The sequence below is a fragment of the Musca vetustissima genome, unplaced genomic scaffold (assembly GCF_032173495.1).
Source record: "Musca vetustissima isolate MV318-11 ecotype Yass unplaced genomic scaffold, APGP_CSIRO_Mvet_v1 utg29964, whole genome shotgun sequence".
NCBI classification, from domain to species: Eukaryota; Metazoa; Arthropoda; class Insecta; order Diptera; family Muscidae; genus Musca; species Musca vetustissima.
This window is the reverse complement of record NW_026881719.1, coordinates 322,337-340,155: the sequence shown is the minus strand read 5'-3', so window position 1 is coordinate 340,155 and position 17,819 is coordinate 322,337. Positions and strand designations below refer to the sequence as shown.

At 31.8% G+C, this 17,819-nt stretch overlaps 4 non-coding genes across 4 annotated transcripts; all 4 read right to left on the bottom strand.

Annotated features, from left to right (window-relative positions):
• Window positions 1-963: 963 nt before the first annotated feature.
• Window positions 964-1,128, bottom strand: LOC133327711 (U1 spliceosomal RNA). The gene has a single exon (XR_009754267.1). It is a non-coding gene; the product is annotated as a U1 spliceosomal RNA (small nuclear RNA).
• A 1,576-nt stretch (window positions 1,129-2,704) lies between these two features.
• Window positions 2,705-2,777, bottom strand: Trnav-uac (transfer RNA valine (anticodon UAC)). Its single transcript has one exon. It is a non-coding gene; the product is annotated as a tRNA-Val (tRNA).
• Window positions 2,778-9,443: 6,666 nt separating this feature from the next.
• Trnav-uac (transfer RNA valine (anticodon UAC)) lies at window positions 9,444-9,516 on the bottom strand. Its single transcript has one exon. It is a non-coding gene; the product is annotated as a tRNA-Val (tRNA).
• A 236-nt stretch (window positions 9,517-9,752) lies between these two features.
• Window positions 9,753-9,825, bottom strand: Trnav-uac (transfer RNA valine (anticodon UAC)). The gene has a single exon. It is a non-coding gene; the product is annotated as a tRNA-Val (tRNA).
• Window positions 9,826-17,819: the final 7,994 nt, after the last annotated feature.

Sequence of the window (17,819 nt, the reverse complement as noted above, 5' to 3'; positions counted from 1 at the left end):
TTTTAAAATTATGAATGTTTGTGCAAATTCAGATTGGTGATTGAAAAAGAACATCAAACCGCGACTTAAATTCAATGAAGAACTTAGGAACGGAAGCGGGCGTTGACTATTTATCCTTGAATTTTAATGCATTCCATGGACTCCAAATGAAATTCGAAACAAATTTAAATATACCATGATAAAGGCATACAAAACGTGTTTCGGTGTCGGAAATCTAGCAAAATTTAACTGCTCCAAGATTCACAAATACGGACAAAATATTCTGGGTGTAGAATCCACTATCTTTTTTCTGTTTAAATTTCATCTCCTTTAAGGGTAGAGTTTGTTCTTATGTTATCTGTTGTATCAACTGAAATTCAAGTCATATCTGTGTGCCCATCCATCTGTACTTCATTAAGTTATGATGTTCATTCCGTTCTGGTCAAAGGCAAAACCAATAGTTTTGGCAATGATATTTTGAAATGGACCAATAACTTTATTTCATTTTCTATGAAGGTCATAACTATGGTATTGTTAGAGGCTGAAGTATAAGATAATCACCGCATAGTTTTGCTCCGCAAAAAATTTAAGTCCAATATTCCAGATTTATGTTATTGGTTTTTTTAATTCTTTCACAACATGTATTTCAATAAAAAGCAAACGCATTGTTTTTGTTTTTAAATTTAAATTCTCTTTTTATCTACCTACGGCGAATTAAAATAACAAAATTCTGTTTGACATATAATGTTACCATCAGCTGCCTTGATACGGTTACCTTATAAATATACCTTGCCTTGTATCTACCTTGATACAGTTTAAGAGTCTTTTAGTTCGATGAACAATTTTTTATGTTAAATTTTCACTCACCATTCATGACTTCGTGATGTTTGATTTCTTCCTTCACTGTTCTGAAGAACATCTTCCTCCCAAGTCAGTCAAAATCCCTAAAAATCTACTAATCCAACATAAAATTTATTAACTTATGTCGGGACGGCGCGTACGCCATTCCCGGCTACCAAAAATTACACGCACGAGTTATTCGCATTAGGAATAATCGCGGAGGTCAACTCAGCCGGATGTGCAATGGCCAAGCCTCACTCCGGGGGAACCGCCTTCATGATCACGGTAACCCCTACGCCAGGTAAGTATGCTTTCTTCCGCACAAACCGAACATTATCTATTACTATGGCGACAAAGTCAATGAGAATTATGTGTGAATGCCAACGACGAATGACAAAGCAAAAACACACAAAATCTGAAATTCAATGTAGACACACACGAACACACAGCGTGACTGGGTAAAAGATGGTGGTGGTTTTTCAGTATCAGCATAGGTGCCCATCAGTATACTTTAAAGTAGCTGCCTACTCACACGCATTGTTATGCTCTTTTAGTCAGTCGTTGTTTGACAGGCAACGAATGAACACATACTGGGGTGCGCGCACGACGTCGTGTCTGCAGAACTAGAAAATCAACGAAATAACACTTAGGGATAAAAGTGTTTCAGTATATTTGGATTTTTATTTTATTATTCAAAATGCGTTGTGTATGTTTAAAAAATTTAAAAAACAACAGAACAATTTCTGTTTTTTTAAAGAATTAAATATTTGATAATTATCGTAGTATTTAATATTATAATATGATTATTATCTCGGTATATGCTACTTTATAAACTTTATTAGATTTTTATGACATATACACTTTGTAATTCATATAAAAACATTTTTAATAATGCTTTTATTTTATATAATAACAAAAATTGAATTCATCAATAATTTTTTCCGACCACAAAAATGCACACACAATTTTGTTCAGTACTGTTCTGTTTTCTCTCACACATACTAACGCATTTTAATTTTGGGCACCTATGGTATCAGATAAATATTGTTGTTGTTGCTGTTTGCTACTTGGCCATAGGTGCCCATCAGTATACTTTAAAGTAGCTGCCTACTCACACGCATTGTTATGCTCTTTTAGTCAGTCGTTGTTTGACAGGCAACGAATGAACACATACTGGGGTGCGCGCACGACGTCGTGTCTGCAGAACTAGAAAATCAACGAAATAACACTTAGGGATAAAAGTGTTTCAGTATATTTGGATTTTTATTTTATTATTCAAAATGCGTTGTGTATGTTTAAAAAATTTAAAAAACAACAGAACAATTTCTGTTTTTTTAAAGAATTAAATATTTGATAATTATCGTAGTATTTAATATTATAATATGATTATTATCTCGGTATATGCTACTTTATAAACTTTATTAGATTTTTATGACATATACACTTTGTAATTCATATAAAAACATTTTTAATAATGCTTTTATTTTATATAATAACAAAAATTGAATTCATCAATAATTTTTTCCGACCACAAAAATGCACACACAATTTTGTTCAGTACTGTTCTGTTTTCTCTCACACATACTAACGCATTTTAATTTTGGGCACCTATGTACTTGGCCTACAACGCTAGGGCTATACAATATGTGTTTTGTGTGTGTGTGCGTTGCATTAAATGCCTGGCTGTGCATTGTATAAAAATTTTGTTTGGATGTATGCTTGGATATTGTGAATGTATTTTTTTTATAGATCTATAAAAAAAATACATTGTTTGCTGAAATAAGTCAATAAATCGATTTATTGACTTATTTCTGCAAACAAGTAGTTTTATGAATCGGTTTAAAAAATAATAATAATTATTATAAATAAAAAAAAAGTAACCACTTGGTTCCATCCAGGATCGAACTGGAGACCTTCTGCGTGTAAAGCAGACGTGATAACCGCTACACTATGGAACCAGTTGTTGTTTCTTTGGCAAATTTCCCAGAAAAACAAAGGCATTGAATTGTTGTTCAGTTCATAATAAAAAAATGCAGATATAAGTTTTGCTGCGAAATGGAATTACCACTGAAAGGGGTATTTACCATTGCGATATGATAGACGGCTTCGTTTTGAATTTTCCAAATTGCGCACAAATCTAAATTATTGGCCACATCACAGAATAGGGGAGAGGGGGGCACCTTTGAACACTTTTTGCTTTCAAGCCTTATAAAATTTTTTATTTTATAATTTTTAGTTTCTTATAAATTTTAACTAATAGGTACATATGTAACCTTTAAAATGAATATACATATGACATACTATAAGCTTGATAAATATATTTCATTACTGTTTTAATGGACGAACTCAAAGTGTTCAAAACTCCCCCCCCCCTGGGGGGCACCTTTGAACAAGGCTTGACATTTTTGAACGACATGGTTTTTTACAGTGTTTATGTTCAAATATGTATGTATTTTATTAATACATATCAGAAATGCATTAATTCATTAAAAAATATATAAAAAATTTTCAAAATTTTAAAAATTTAGATCAAAAGTTATTAAAACATAAAATGACTTAAAAACAAAAATTAATATTGTGAAAAATACAGTTAATTTCGTAATCTTATTAACCGATTTGAAATTTTGAGAAATCGAAGCCAAAAGTTAAAAACTTCTGTTTTTACTCGAGTTTAATGGGCATGTTCAAAGGTGCCCCACCCATGGCATTTTACGGAAATTTAAAATAACTTTTTTTGTAATAAATATATATGAAAGAAAATACATAAGTTATGTTTGAAATGATTGTTGGAATGCAAAAAAATAGTTTGACGAAAGAAAACTATCACATAATTCTTCCTGCGCCCTTACAACCAAATGAATAAAAGTTTACAATCACACTGAGAAAACATGGTCACCCATGCACAAATTTTCAACAACTGGAAAAGCAAGCCAAAGTGGTTTACGCTTATAGAGGACAAGATTGCCATATACAAAAATGTGGTTGCAGGTCGGAAAAATATTAAACCAAGATTTTATGAGCGCTGTTCAAAGGTGCCCCACGTTCAAAGGTGCCCCCCTCTCCCCTACTAATTCTTGAATATTGAAAAGTTTGTTTAAATTTTTGTTGTATAATTTGTATAATTTGAAATTTGAGGTTATATTAAATTTATCTTAGTCGTCGGAGGCTCTATGTATAAATTCTTGATCAGAATAAAAACCGGTGTGTCTTGTTTGTGACTTTTATGGGCTATAACAGACACATTGAAAGCTGAATATATCGGTCCACATTTTGGAAGAGGTTACATGCAACGGCACAACCTAAATTAAAAAAAGAGGAATAAAGCCCCGTTTTCGAATGATTTTTTTTTTAATGTAAAGGTAGATGTGTACTATAAGGAGGCAACTCTCCACTAGCGTATGCATTGATCTCGAAATATTCAATATAGAGATTTGAAATTTTGCACATACATATATTGTTATTATTCCTAGGATGATTAAGATTGAAATATATTGGTCCACTCGTTAGGGTTGCCCCCAAATTGCGTTACACCCCAATGTTCGTAATTTAGATGTTTTTTTTTAATCTAATCAGAAGTAATTTGGTATTTTGGATTCTCAATGGGTAGTAAATCATCACACATCTTTCGGAGCAGGCTCTATATAACAGTACCACAGTTTTTGGTAAAATGTTACAAATTGCTGGCTTAACTTGTAAAGGCAATAAGTCCCTTTTTAACAATTTTTCAGGAGAGACAAAAAATCAAACTTTTTTTGAATAAAAATGTTTTAAATCTGTAAATGCACTTTGCTTTGTATTGTATTTTATCTGCGTAAAGGCACAATAAAAAAATAAGTATTTGCGGAGATACACGCGTTTTCATGGACTTAGGTCTTTTTCTTACAACATATCTCTGAGAATATGCATAGAATCACTTTCTGAGTCGATTTATGTATATTTTTCGTCCGTTTTAAGGTAAATGGTGTACCAAAGTCCCTATATATCTTTCGATTTGCACGAAATTTGGCATTGCGTACCGAATTAAGTCTAGAATTATTTATGCAAAGTTTCGTGAAACTCGGTTCGGATTTAGATATATCTCTCATATATAGTTTCGCCCGATTTTAGGTAAATAGTCCACCAAAATCCCTATACATCTTTCGATTTGCACGAAATTTGGCGCAGCGTAATGAATAAGGTGTAGAATGATGTGTGCAAAGTTTCGTAAAAATCGGTTAAGATTTAGATATAGCTCCCGTATATATCTTCGTCCGATTTAAGGTAAATGGTGTACCAAAGTCCCTATATATATATATATATATATATCGAATTGCACGAAATTTGTCATAGCGTACTGAATTAAGTCTAGAGTGACATGTGCTAAATTTCGTGAAAATCGGTTCAGATTTTATGTAATTGGTGCACCAAAGTCCCTATATATCTTTCGATTTGCACGAATTTTGGTATAGAGTACTGAATTAAGTCTAGAATGATATTGCTAACGTAACACAACGTACTGAAGTAATATAAATTAGTCTCTAGCAGGTTTCCCTGAAATCGGTTCATATATAACAAACACGCGAATAAAATAATTTTCTTTGTTCACGTATTGAAAAAATTTATTTATTCTTTTTAATTTACTTTTAAAAAAACATTTATTTAGTATTATTCGGGATTTAAACACAGACTGTCTTAAATTTGAATTATACATATTAATAATTTATTCTTAGTTGTTGTGTAAGCATTTTTGTTATTAATTTTATTCTGATTGGCTAATATGCCCTAAATTTAGTATCATTTAATGTAGAATTGGCAAATTATAGGAATGCATTAAGTGATTGACCGTATAAAAATGCTTATACAACAACTTTACAAAAGTTGGATTTTATTTATTTCTTTTAAAAAAAATGTCTATGGGGACATTATACATAACTCGCGACGTTTGTTAGGATACATATGTAGAATATACCCAAATTGATGAAGGGTATCATTTGGTTCTAAGACTCTAATGTAGTCATTGCACCTGCGGAGAATGGATAAAAACTACAACGTAAGGTTCTATAATGAACTATACATGAACTGTAGCCCGGATTTAGGCATATCCCCTGTATTGGACGTACCAGAATGAGTGGACCGATATTCCCCATCTTCGAACTTGAACTAAGTTTGGAAGAAATAATAAGATAGGCAAAGTTTGGATGAAATCAAAATTTTCTGAAAGGGAGTTGGTCCAAAGAAACATGTGGTCTAGGACCAATATTTTGATGAGGCACATTTTCACTGTATCAAAGGGTATACACCGTCATTAGCCATAAGTCTGAGGGTATAAATATCCATTAAAAATTGCTGAAATTTGTATTGGGTGTACATTATGGTTTACATAATCAGTTTGTAGAAAGGTCACTTTTTGGTATCTTTCCTATATATTCATTTCAAGTACCAGTCAGTATATCTATGGTGGGGGGTATCCAAAGTTCGGCCCGGCCGAACTTAACGCTTTTTCACTTGTTTTATTTTAGGTTCTCATTGTGTGTCAAGTGACATGTAACATATAGGGCTGCCAGATTTTTTTTTGGGAAAATCGTCAAAATGACGATTTTTTTTATCAAAAATCGTCAAAATTTTATTTATATTTAATTATATTTTTTTATTAAAAGGAACATAAAAGAGGTATTCAATTTATTATACACTTTTTTAAAGCTAATCAAGAAATTCATTTATTTTATAAATAAATATTTGAATAGTCATTTCGACTTTAATAAAGTCATTCATTTTGAAAAGAAATATTTGTGTTAATCATTTTCAACATGTCGGTTTTAATTAACGTATCATAACAATAATAACAAAAGTTAACAATTTTAAATAATCTTTGGTATAAATTCCTCCATTGAATCCTTATTGGGAGAATTTCGACTTTTCGTTTTATTAAGATTTACTTGGCTGAAAACACGTTCAACATTTGCTGAGGAATGGGGTAATTCCATTACCTTCCGTACAAATTTAGTTATTATAGGAAAAACATATGAACCATCACCACGTTTCAAATCAAATATTGCATTCCAAAAACGAAATAACCTTAGTTCGCGAAATTCTGAATCCAATTTTTGTTTTTCATCTTCGTTCGCAAAATGTGGATATCCTTAAAGAATATCGAAAAATGAATTATTCTTTTCATTACTAATATACGTGGGACTTATCATAGATACAATTTTAAAAATGCTTTCAAATCGAATCTTTTTAAAATTGTAATAACTTTGTATAAATTGAAACTTAAATTTAATATAACAACTTTTCCGTTCAAAAATTTTCTTCTATTTGCCCGTGTCAAAAAACAACAACCGTTAACTTTTATTTGTTTTGTTGCTGTCTACCCAGAGAACGGCACAGCTGATTGTTAGTTTTTCATATATCTGGGTAAACGTAAACTGTTGTTGGCTTTGTAACAATACAAAGTATACCTCACACACATATGCCAAATATTCATATTCTTTTTACTTTTTCTTTCGCTTTATACATTTTTGATGTTGCCATAACAAAAAGAACCCAAATATTGCAATATTACTAAAATGACCAAAAATCGTCATTTTTTGGGCAAAAATCGTCAAATCCTCATTTTTCAATTTTTGACCAAAAAATCGTCAAAATGACGATAAATCGTCAAATCTGGCAGCCCTGGTAGCATATCGCCCTCATAAAGGACTGAACAGAATGTTCGAGTTGCTCGTTGTGTTATGTTACGCGTTCATTCGTTTTCGTAAATTGTTCTTCAAACATCCCGACTTAAGGGACACCCCCTTCTCGGTGTCAAAAAATTTAATTTAATTAATCCCTACAAAATTTCAAGTGCATCAAGTGACGGCAAGTGTGATTCTCAAACATTAAACTCATTTTTCTCGAATCAGTGTTTTTACGAATGGCGGGCACGATAACTCAAAAACTAATAATCCAATCGGTTCAAAATTTTGATACTTTTCTTTGTGAGTTTATGTTTGGAGATTTATTTGCATTATTTTATTACAATTACAAATTTCTTGGCAACACTGTATTATATGTATATTGAATATGGCAACATGGCGTATTCTCATTTCTCTTTTGTATCTAATTTGTCTGTATTCTAACTTTTAAGTCTTTCCTGAAGTTTCTAAGTCTGCTTTTCCACAGGCAAATTTTTATTTGGCAAATATGTACTGAGTTTGTAAGCGAGAGGGGTGCGAGAAAGAAAAACAAAAATTTGCATGTTCAGAATTTGCCGTACACGCAAATTCTGCTTTGCTCTGTTCGTTGAAAACAATTTTGTTGACATTTCCTTTTGAACCTATTCGTTTTACTGACACACAGCCGGCTTTTGTTTACAAACCTGTTGCTTTAATTTGTGCAAGTGAAATTTAATTTTTGCAATTTAAATAATAAAATATATAAAAAAAAGATAAAATATTAACAAAATCTTTAAAATGCAAACACTTTTGACTTTTATTTTCTTTCTTTTGTATTTTGATTCGCAAATTTGGCAAAGAAAAATTTGCTAATGGAAAAGCAAGCGAAAATTTCAAAAGAGAAAACAAAAAATTTGCCAAATAAAAATCTGCTTGTGGAAAAGCAGACTAAGCGTCCTGTTTGATAATTAAAAGAAACGACACAACGTATTTCCTTCATTTTCTAATATGAACATACGGAAAGTATTTACATATGTAACCCAAACATTAATTTTTGAGAATCGGTTAAGATATAGGTATAGCTCCGTTTACAAGATGGTGCGCCTAAGACCCGACTTTTTTCCCTATTGAGGCGAAATGTTCCATTGGACTTTTTTCCCTATTGAGGCGAAATGTTCCATTGGATATCGAATAGAGTCTACAATGAATTTTCATAGGATACAGGCTTGGGATGACAATAACGTGGATTTTGTTAAAATCGTCTCAAATATTGAAAAATTTAAAAAAGGGTTAATTTTTGCCCGATTTTAAAATTTTTAAGTACTGTCCATATATAATTTCCATATATTGACAGCTTCCATGTTAATACCTATCAAAATAGTGTGCCACTTTTTCAAAAGATTTGTGTCATTTTTTTCAAAAATGATACTTTCTGTGATACTTTTCGAAAAATGTCAGTGGCCACGCTGGTGAAAGCGTAACTGAGAGATCATCATCAAAAATGAAAATACGCATTATTTTTATGTTGTTATTGGGATTATGAATTTTCGTTCAAGAGGAGTATAAACAACTACAAAAATATGTTCAATATATTCTGGATGAATTTATATTTTTAATCCGAAATATTCGTTAGTAAAACACATGTTAATATTAATTTTTATATTTAAAGAACCAACAAATTAGGACGGCAAAAATTCCATGTCCACAGTGAAGCATGGTGCTGGCTCGGTGATGGTGTGGAGATGTATTGCAGCAAAACGCAGAACGTGCAATGAATAAAACTATTATCTCTATAATTTAAAAGATAATTTGTTACATTACATTGGTCTTTCAGCAAGAAAAATATCCTAAACCTAAACAGATCATTTGTGAGAACATCAGCATCGGGAAATGAGAAAAAAAGAATTGAAAAAGTACATCAGTTATAATAATGTAGAAATGGCCACGAATTTAATTTTCTTCCAGTGGCGTAAAATACTAAAAGTAAACCCCTGGTTCCATCCAGGATCGAACTGGAGACCTTCTGCGTGTAAAGCAGACGTGATAACCGCTACACTATGGAACCACATGGGAGCTGAAATTCGACATAAGTACTGCAAATCCCCATATACATATATCCATATATAATATACATTTGAATGGGTATGTCTTCTTATATTGTGAAACAAAAACGTCTCCAATATTAATTTCAGTCCCTAGAAGAAGAAAAAATTGTGTGTGAAAAATATTCCAATTCGACTTTATTATCAATAAATACTAAAAAATATCAGTTCAATTCAAGATGTAATAAAAAGCAACACCTGGTTCCATCCAGGATCGAACTGGAGACCTTCTGCGTGTAAAGCAGACGTGATAACCGCTACACTATGGAACCACATAAGCGTTGTGTGACAAAATAAATTCATGATTATTTTCATTGGACGTTCTCGAATTTCTTCTCTCATAAATAATATGTATTAACAAATAAACAGTACTATTTCTACTCATATCGTTATTATTTTTCAATTTATTAAATTTTTATTTTCAATACAGGTGGTTTTGTTTTATTTGTCGTACAAACAAAGGTGAGTGTACCCTGAATGGCTGGGTGTGTTTACTTAACTGTTTTCTCTCCTTCACACACATTGGAGAATAAAATATCGTAAAATTGTAATAGATTGATATTGCATACAATTGTTTTGCTTTTAGGAAACAGTGTGGTACATTTAGCGTTTTTTAAATAGTTAATGATACACACATCGTAATTGTATGAAATTATTAAGGGGGAAAACTTTCAAGCTTGGCATGTTAAGTTGATTTCCTTTATTGTAAAAGAATAAAGGAGAACCGCGTCCAAATCCCTCGTATGGATTACTGTCTTTAGACTGGTAGAAATTTTTTTTTTATTTTTTCCTATTTCCAATAAATTATCCAAAAACTCGGAAAAAATGTCTAAACTAGGTGCGATGAATCTATTAATAATTTTGAAAGCATTCTGTATAATGTATATTCGCGTTGGTTATGTTGAAAGATATACTGTCGAAAATTGAAATAAATGGAAGTCTATGATTAGGAGGGAAAGGAGGAAAAATTACATGAAAGAGTTCAAGGATATTGATGTTCATTGCCTTTGGAGAGTTCTTAAGAACTCATATTTAATAAAATTAGATTGTATAAAATATGTAATTGAGACGTCTTCAATTTAAAATTCTCAGTGTAAAGCTAAGTTGTTAAATCTATTTCTTCTTTTATTTGAAAGTCTGGCATTTACGAAAAAACAACGCTTAACAATATTACAATGCTTTTAAAATTATCAAAACCTACACTGAGTGTCATAACTATAGACGCACCTTTTATTCAATTGGTATGTTATTTGGCAAATAAAATGGATCCATTAAGTTATTGTACACAGTAAAATGATCAATAATGGTTAGGGCATCCCTTATATTAAGTATGTTAAAAAACACGACACGAGTCAAGATACTACATATGTTCTCGATCGCATTCTGGTCGGAAGAACATGCGGCCCAGTTCATACTTTGAATATTTGTTGTTTTTAACAATTCTTGATTATGGCGACCTTTATGAACTGATGTGTTGTCCTGCTGAAAAACGAGTCCTACATTTTTGACGCTATTTTTAAATCTAGAACAATTTCGACTGATAGAAGATTTTTGACTGCCTAATATCCATGCATATTTTCTCATGGCGAACATTAGAAGCCTTATTATCTAACAATTTAAATTTCTGAGAATAAGTACCAAAGAAGTGTATTTTCGGCAGTTAACTCCAAAGTGCAGCTAAGTCAAAATTAGTGTATAAAGTCGGCCAGTAAGCGAATTCGTAGAGAAATCAGCTGATTCTATTATGTTTAACGTCAGTTTTTTTGCCGAGGCGTAAACGAATTGTTTTGCCTTGAAATAGCCTAAATGTGTTTCACAAAGACGATATCAAGGTATATATGAGGTGATGCAAATATGGTATACCCATTAGTTTATAGATTGCCAAATTTTTATTTTTTATCCGATTAAATTGAAATTTTACACTTAACATGCTACATGTGTTGTCTTTCCATATATGGATTTGAAAATAATATTATTCTAACAATTTAAGAGATATTTGAAAAAATATTTGAAACTCCATTAAAAGTGATTTTAAAAAAAAGTGCATGTAATGTGGTATACCACATGATTGATATCTTATATAATTTATTGTTTTTAATGGATGTGAATTAGCTCGAGATTTATGTCTGTTAAGATTTTTAACGGATACGTTGAGTGGAAGCGCAGCGCACAACAACTTCGAGCGTTTGTGTTATCGTTTCCTTGTGGTTGTTGAATTTTCGATAACACATAACGCAACGGATGGCTCAACGCGAGCATTCTGCTTATCCCTTTAAGCTTATTAAATAAAAAATATATTTTGAGTGAAGATCTCTGATTTTATTTACATTTTATTAACACATTATCGCGTATTGACGTTTTTATTGTTAACATGCCTCTGTTATACCTGGATTTTTTTATAAACTATTTTGTCAAAATGCATTTTGTCGAGTCTTTACGGTTTCTAGGTCTTTTGAGTTGGCCTTGTTAGGGATACGTATTCGAGCGCAAAAGTCGACATTTAGACTTTTCGATTTTTGCCTCTGACCAAAAAGTCGATTTTTAGATTTTCGATTTTTGTCTTTGACTAAAAGTCGACTTTTCGATCTTTTGATTTTGTTAAAACGGTTCAAAGTCGATTTTCGACTTTTACTGACTTCTGCAAAATCGACTAAAAATTCGATTTTTTATATGAATTATTGTGAACAGATAAAGTAAAGTTCCGGTAAATACAATTTTTGGGCAATTTGTGCTCTGTGATAAAAAACCAAGTATTTATGAAGAAAATCGAAAGTCGATCTTCGATTTTTGCCTCTGACCAAAAAGTCGATTTTTAGATTTTCGATTTTTGTCTTTGACTAAAAGTCGACTTTTCGATCTTTTGATTTTGTTAAAACGGTTCAAAGTCGATTTTCAACTTTTACTGACTTCTGCAAAATCGACTAAAAATTCGATTTTTTTATATGAATTATTGTGAACAGATAAAGTAAAGTTCCGGTAAATACAATTTTTGGGCAATTTGTGCTCTGTGATAAAAAACCAAGTATTTATGAAGAAAATCGAAAGTCGATCTTCGATTTTTGCCTCTGACCAAAAAGTCGATTTTTAGATTTTCGATTTTTGTCTTTGACTAAAAGTCGACTTTTCGATCTTTTGATTTTGTTAAAACGGTTCAATGTCGATTTTCGACTTTTACTGACTTCTGCAAAATCGACTAAAAATTCGATTTTTTATATGAATTATTGTGAACAGATAAAGTAAAGTTCCGGTAAATACAATTTTTGGCAATTTGTGCTCTGTGATAAAAAACCAAGTATTTATGAAGAAAATCGAAAGTCGATCTTCAAAAGTCGACTTCGACTTTTTGACTATTCAATACAAAAAATCGATTATTCGAAAGTCGATTTACTTATCCCTAGGCCTTGCACTGCTAGATATTCTCTATAAGACATGACAGAACAAAATAAAATATATAGATCGGTAAAGATGACATATTTTAGAAGTAGAGGACATGTATTTTATAGATTAAAATCAGTTAAAATATATTGTCTTCTAAATAGGGGGCGTAAGGTCACGTTAGTTGAATAAACGAAGCATTTTCTTCTCCGCGACATGCTTTTAAATGAAAACCCTCCATCATTAATATTAAATCAATTTATTTTATTTTAAAAAATGCAATTTTTCTAATTACAAAAACTTTTTGACACTTTTGTCACAAATATTTTGTTCACTTTCAATTTAAAAACATTGGCATCACTGACCGCCAGCCGTTGTTGCCATGATCAGATGGTAGCACCAGGCATAAAACAAAACACAAACAGTTGACTTTGTCACCGCTTCGAGATTATACAACTCAGCTGAACGCGTACGTCCGTTTATTTTACGGTCATATTCATGTGCATTTTTAAACGTGTTTTTTTGTTACTGAGCGTTATCAATTGTGTATTGAGTGTTTTAGTGAAATTGAAATACGCGCTGTTTTAATTGAAAACAATTAAAATCGTGTGTCAGCGTCTCTTAATTAAGAAGAGACAGAGAAGAAGTTTTCAAACTGAAAATTAAAACAACAAAAGAAAGTGAAATACTCTCAATAAAGCGAGCTAGTTCGGAAAAAGTGTTCAATTATCCCGTATTCATTACTGCCTTGAATTGATTGTTGATCACTTGGCAACAGCGATAAAGTACACCGCTTTAAAGGTGTTTTTTTACAAAAACAACTAAGTGAAGAGACAACAAGAAAAGAGAATTTACAAAAAATAAAAAACAGCAACAACTAATCTAAAAATACCTACTAACATTATCTATTGGATTTCCTATACGCAACGCACACACAAAACGACAAAGTGTGAGGAAATAACGCGCACTCACCCCAAAAAAAACCGAAAACAAACGACAATCAGACAGACAAAATTCGCATCACAAAAAACTAGAATATCGTCGATCGATTTAATTGCTTCAGAGTTTGAGTCATTCATTAGACACCACTACAATTCTCTGTTTACATTTGTTTGTCCTACAGACAGCTGACAGTAGACGACGATCTTTGATTGCGTCGTTACACATTTTGACATTTCCTCCCATCCTTTTGGTGATTTCCAATGTAGCCCATAAGGGTATTAAATTAACACGAACGTGGTGTTTTATTTGTGTTCGAAGATTTTGTCTAAGGTGGAGTTCGTGTTAAATCATTTATTTAGTTCGTTCGTTCGTCCGTGTTGTATCGATGCTGTTTTATGCGTTTTTGTGCTATTTTTCGTATTTATATTCAATTGTCAATAACATCATCCCCATCGCCACCGATTTCATTCATCTTCAGAGTGTAAATTGAGAGCGCGCTTTTGTCACGAGATTTTCACTATTTTCGGTAAGTCATTGTTGTTGCTGTTGATGTTATTTCGTAAATAGTCATAAGCATTTTTGTATTGTTTACAACAGTGTTGCCAGACATAATTTGTTTCTATTGTGATTGTATTAGGTGTGTTCACGATTTTCTCTTGGTAGAGTAACATTTAAAAAAAAACACGACAGGAAACCTGGAACAGGACGATGAAAACATACAAATATCGATTTCTTGTCATTGAGGACCTTATAAAAAATCTTATGGATCTTATCTTTTAGTAGAATATTTGGAGGTAAATAATTTCGATTTGTATTTAGTGTAGGGTAAGATGCACAAGCAATCGAGATAGAAGGAGGATTTGTTTTACGATTTTATCCTTTTCGTGGTTTCAAAAGTAAACGCAAATAAAACACATATAAAATAAGGGTTATATGTTTATCTGCATAAACACGGTCATTCGCTTTGCCCCATAGAAAAGTAGAATGGTGTCAAATCGCATGATCTTAATGGCCAGTTCATATCGCACAGTGTCACGACCGCGGCCAAAAATGGTCAAAACCAAGTACCACGGAGGACAAATTTTTTGATGAGGATTGATAGAAAACTGTTCCAATTGGAATAAATATGAAATTTTATATCGATATGTCGAGTAGTTTTGTCTCTACAAACGTTCAAATCTGATAATTATTTATAAAGTGATTTTTTACCATATTTTCGAAAAATGGGTGTGTTTTTCTGAGGCTCAAATATTTGAATATTCAAATTAACGGTTATTATAAAAGTGTTTATCAAATAGTACAATATTTTACATAAAATATACAATTAAGTGGTAAAAACGTTATTCGAAGCGGAGATATGGGAGAATTGGTTTAAAAATATAGCTTTTAAATAAATTTTCAGTCAGTTTGAAGATTATACTTATTTATCACATCATTTGAGACATAATATTATAATCTAAATTTAGAGGTCGCACATGAATTACCTTTGTCGAAAGTTCATACAGAAAAATATTAGTTCATGGCATGGGATATGCAAAGTTCAGTACAATACTTTTTGAGCGACTTTCACAAATTGCTAACAAGTCATGCCAACAAATAATTAGTAGCAGCCCGAACTTTTGTTAAAGCTAAGGATTTTATTTAGTATTTTATATTACAATCGGACCTTGTAATATGCTTAAACAGCCATAAAGTAAAGGCCCGTGATTACAACGTGGATGATACTAAATCGTACATTTGGGAAGACAATATATTATATATATATATATATATGATGTATGTTTTGAAAATTTTGTGAATAATAAAAAAGAAATTTATTAGTTACTAAAGGATATCAAATATTTATTATATTATAATAAAAATAACAAAAATAAAACTACTATACTTAATTTTGCTGCATATAACGATTTTATAGTACAGAAAGTTACATTTTTAGGGACTTTTGTAATGGTAGGTACCTGAAATATGGGACAACAACTTAATTACAACACCTATTACTGTCTTTGCCCAAATTTAATGTAATTTGGACGAAGACATGAACATTTTCATGGAATTTGAATGAATATAAACAATTTATAGGTCCAAAAAGCGGATTTTTCAAGACCCTTTGTGTGGGAGGTATATCAAATCTTGGTCCGATCTACCCAGTTTTTGGTCCGTTGCTTTATAGGAATAAGTAAATGTAAATTGCCAATTTTCATTGAATTTGGTTGAATATTAAATATAATAGTAAATAGTAAAATTTTCAAGACCCTTTGTATGGGAGGTATATCAAATCTTGACCAGTTTTTTAACAGTTGCTTTATAGGCCTAATTAAATGTAAATTGCCAATTTTCATTGAATTTGTTTGAATATTAAAGATTTTATAGGCCAAAAAGGGTGACATTCTCAAGTCCCATTATATGGGAGGTATACCAAATCTTGGTCCGATGGTCTTTAGGCCAATAATAAGCACATGTACCAAATTTCATTAACTTACGATAACTCCTTCTATTTTTGGTCGCTGTTTATATGAACTCCCATCGGAGTGGCTTTCCGGTTTTGTAGAGTTTGAGAACCAAAGTGAAATGGTGCATAGACATGGATTCATTGATTTTATAATTTCGGGTCATTTCGGAACGAACTAGTTCAATATTCCATACAGCGAAAGATCGGAACTAGTTCCGGTTATTCCGTTCATCTTGTTTCTTTTGCTTTATTCGTTAATTTTTGCTCTAGTTCTCCTAGTTTTTTTTTTGAATGACCGTTGTTTATTTTGCGGAGCCAACCGATGTGCTATACAATTATAACCAAAAATACCAAATTACAGCCAAAAAGAGAAAAAGTGGTTCAATTTTAAAAATTGTTGGTACGGAAATGTGTTATAAATGGGAGTTCAAAATACCACATTACAGTCAATTTGATTGAAAAAGGTTTTCAAAATTCTCAAAATACCGAATATTAGGGGGTGCCGTTATATGGGGGCTACTCTGAAACTTGTGTCAACATTAATAATTTTTGGTAAGGAAATGTGATATACAATGTTGTTCTTTTGTAGCACAGTGTAATTTTTGGTACGGAAATGTGCTATACAATGAGAATACAAAATATTAAATTACAGCCATCTCTTTTTGGTTGAAAAACGTGTCCATAATCCCCAATATACTGAATATTGGGTGGTACCATTATATGGGGGCTACACCAAAACGTGAACAGATACATCCCATTTGTAATAACAAACATCATAGGAGTACTAGCAATGTCTGTGCAAAATTTGAGAGTCCTATCTTAAATATTACAAAATCTATCATGATTTCAAAGACGGACAGACATACATTTTATTCTGATCAACAATATATATACTTTGTCGGGTCTCCCGCGAATATTTCGAGGTGTTGCAAACGGAATGTCAAATTTAACACGTACCAGGGCTACTCTTCCTAAATTTTTGTCCCAGGCAAAATATAAACTTGCATTTCCTTTGGAAAGTTGCACACTTTTTTAAAGTTTATATTATTTTACGTACTAACAAGATCTATTAAAAAGGTCACCAAGGTAGCAATCAAAATCGGAAAACAGCTGTTTTTTCTCAAGTCTAATGTCAAAAATTTCGACTTTGTTTACGTTTTCATAATGGAAGTCAATTCACAATAATGCATTTTGACAGCAAACTTGAGAGGTATCGATTTCCAGCTGGTCTCCCTGGGTGACCTTATTTATAGGCCATGCGTTGTGTTGTTAAGCGAAACTCAAAATATCAACTTGCCAGCAAAAATTTAAAATTATCCGTTTAAGTACTTTTTACAAATTCCCCCATTATTAAACATAAACGTACCCAAGACGTACGAGCATGTGTAGTGTTGTTTGCCGTGACCGGAAAACCAATTTACCCAAAAGTTCTATGCATTTAGATGAACTCAGATGCAATAATAAGGTGATGTATCACAACAAAAACCTTTGTTTTTGTCT